Below are 2,926 nucleotides of genomic sequence, written 5' to 3' on the forward strand. Positions count from 1 at the left end.
ATTCCCATTCTTCTCAATGTTATCCATAATTTGTCATGATCCACACATGACAAATTATGAGTAGGATTGGGGTCAGTTATTTTATGAATGTTTGGTAGAACTCTCTAGTAAAATACTCTGGGCCAGGACATTTTTGTTGGAAATTTTTTAATGACCTATTCAATACTATCTTTTGTTATGATCTGTTCAACTTTTCCACTTCAGTCTATGTGAGTTTAGGTAAGTAGTGTGATTCTAGAAAATCTGTCCATTTCTTCCAGATTTTCAACTTAGTTCAAGTACAGTTCTTTATAATATCCAGATATTATCCTTTTTATTTCAGTTGGTTCTGTTGTGATGTCACCGAACTCGTTTTTTATTCATGTTATTTGTATTCTCTCCCTCTTTTCCTTTGTTAAATTTGCCAGTGGTTTGTCAATTTTATTATTCTTTTCAAAAACCAACTTGTAGTCTTGTTGATTTTTTCTATTGTCTTTGTATTTTCTGTTTCATTGATTTTTACTCAAATCTTTATTGTTTCCTTTCTTCTGGTGACTGTAGGCTTTTCTTGCTGTTCCTTTCTAACTGTTGGAGATGTTGGTTTAAAGTGTTGAATTTGGCTTTTTCTTCTTTTTTGATGTGTGCATTTATTGCTATAAATTGGCCTCTGATCACTGCCTTTGCTGTGTCCCAAAGATTTTGGTATTTTGTGTTTTCATCCTTGTTTGATGCAAGGTACTTTTTAATCTCATTTTTTATTTCTTCTCTGAGCCAGTTGTTCTTAAGGAGGGTGTTGTTCAGTTTCCAGGTGTTTGCTCTTTTTCTGTTGATCTTTCTTTTATTGATTTCTAATTTTATAGCTTTGTAATCTGAGAAGATGCTTTGTAGTATTTCAATATTTTTAAAATTGATTAAGTCTTGCCTTTTGGTCAACATAAGGTCTATCGTGGAGAATGTTCCAAGTACAGTAGAAAATGATGTCTATCTTGCTGTTCTTGGGTGAAGTGCCCTGTAGATGTCTATAAAGTCAAGTTGGTGGATTGTATTGTTTAGTTCTTCTGCATCTTTGTTGAGTTTCTTTCCAATTGTTTTATATTTCATTAGAAATTGTGTATTAAAGTCTCCTACCATGGCTATGGAGTCATCTATTTGCCTTTTCAATTCTGTCAAAGTCTGATTTATATATTTTGGGGAACTTTCATTGGATCCACTTATATTTTTTATGGTTATATCTTCTTGTTCAATTGACCCTTTAATCATTATATAATGTCCTTCCTTGTCTCTTATGGTGGTTTTGGTCTTAAAGTCAATTTTATCAGTAATTAATATTGCCATTCCTGCTCTTTTTTGGTTGCCATTTGCTTGATATACACTTTTCAACCTTTGATTTTTAGTCTTTGTCTCTTAGGTGTGTCTCTTGTAGACAATATATTAATGGGTGATGTTTTCTTATCCACTCTGCAACTCTCCATCTCCTGAGTGGTGCATTTAATTCAGTGATATCCAGTGTAATTATTGACAAGTAAGAATTGGTTGCTGTCATTTTGTTATGTGTTTTTTTATGGTGTTCCTAGTTTCTTTGTTCCATATAATTTTTTGTCCTGAATTCATTATGTTTATGAATCATGTTATAATTTCCTTTGTTGCTATTGTTTAAATAATTGTTAAATATTTGTGCTTGTCTTTTTTTATTGTTTTGTGAAGGTTTATCAGTTTTCTTTGAGGTTACTCTGTGATTTATAATTTTCTCCCTGTGTTTAGAACAGCCCATTCTATCTTGAAACTCTCTTGACTTCTTCACGATCTAGAAGTTTTGTAATTACATTATTTCCCCCTCTTTTTGGTGTGTAGTTGTCCTTATTAGGCAATTGATGTCTCTGGTTCCTTGTTTACAATCTTGTAAGCTCATTTTACTTTGGAAACTTACATATCTGTGTTGGTTTCTTGTGTATTAATCATCAGTTGTTGTTTGCTATTGTTGGCTCTCTGTTCAAAGGGCTCTCTTTAGTATCTCTTGTAAGGTTGGTTTGGTTTTTATCAAATTCCCTTAATTTCTGCTTATCTGGAAATCTCTTAATTTCACCGTCATATTTGAGGTACAATTTTTCTGGGTGTATAATCCTTGATTGGAAATTTTTCTCTTTCAAGGTTTTATGTATACCATCCCATTGCCTTCTTGCTTGCATGGTTTCTGCTGAGCAATCAGAGCTTACTCTAACTGGTTGTCCTTTGTAGGTAAGTTTTCATTTTTTCCTGTACTTCTTTCAGGATTCTTTCCTTGTCTTTTGTTTTGATGACTTTGATGATAATATGTCATGGTGATTCTATTTTGGGGCCTATCCTGTTTGGGGTTTGTTGGACTTTCTGAATGGATATATTCTCATCTTTCATCATATCACAGAAGTTCTCTTTCAACAAATCTTGGACAATTTTCTCTGTTTTTCTTTTTCTCTTCCTGTTCTAGAATCCCCATTACATGTAGGTTATTCCTTTTGATGGTATCGCACATGAATCTTAGGCTTTCTTCATTTTGTTTCTATCTTTTATTCTAAGTGATCCCTTTCCAAAGAAGTATTTAGGTATTTGTCTTCAATATCATTAATTCTTTCTTCTATTGATTCAATACTACCCCATTGCCCTTTCAATGTGTTATCTATTTCTGAAAATTTAGTATTTATCTTCTGGATTTCAATCTGCAGATTTTGTATCATTTTTCATTTTTCATTTGTTTTTTCATTTTGTTCTTATATTTTCTTCCAAAGTTGTTCTAGGGTTTTGGCTATGTTTTCCTTAATTTTGTCAGTGTTTTCCTTGATCTTTCCCTCACTCTTTTGAAGATACCTAAATATAATTATTTTGAATTCCTTATCAGGGAGTTCCAATGCATCTTCTTCCTTGGGGATTTATTATGGGTCTGTATTCTGTGCCCTTGTTTCTACCACTTTAT

Source organism: Orycteropus afer, unplaced genomic scaffold, assembly GCF_000298275.1.
Source record: "Orycteropus afer afer isolate SDZICR_OR568_19922 unplaced genomic scaffold, OryAfe1.0 scaffold00221, whole genome shotgun sequence".
NCBI classification, from domain to species: Eukaryota; Metazoa; Chordata; class Mammalia; order Tubulidentata; family Orycteropodidae; genus Orycteropus; species Orycteropus afer.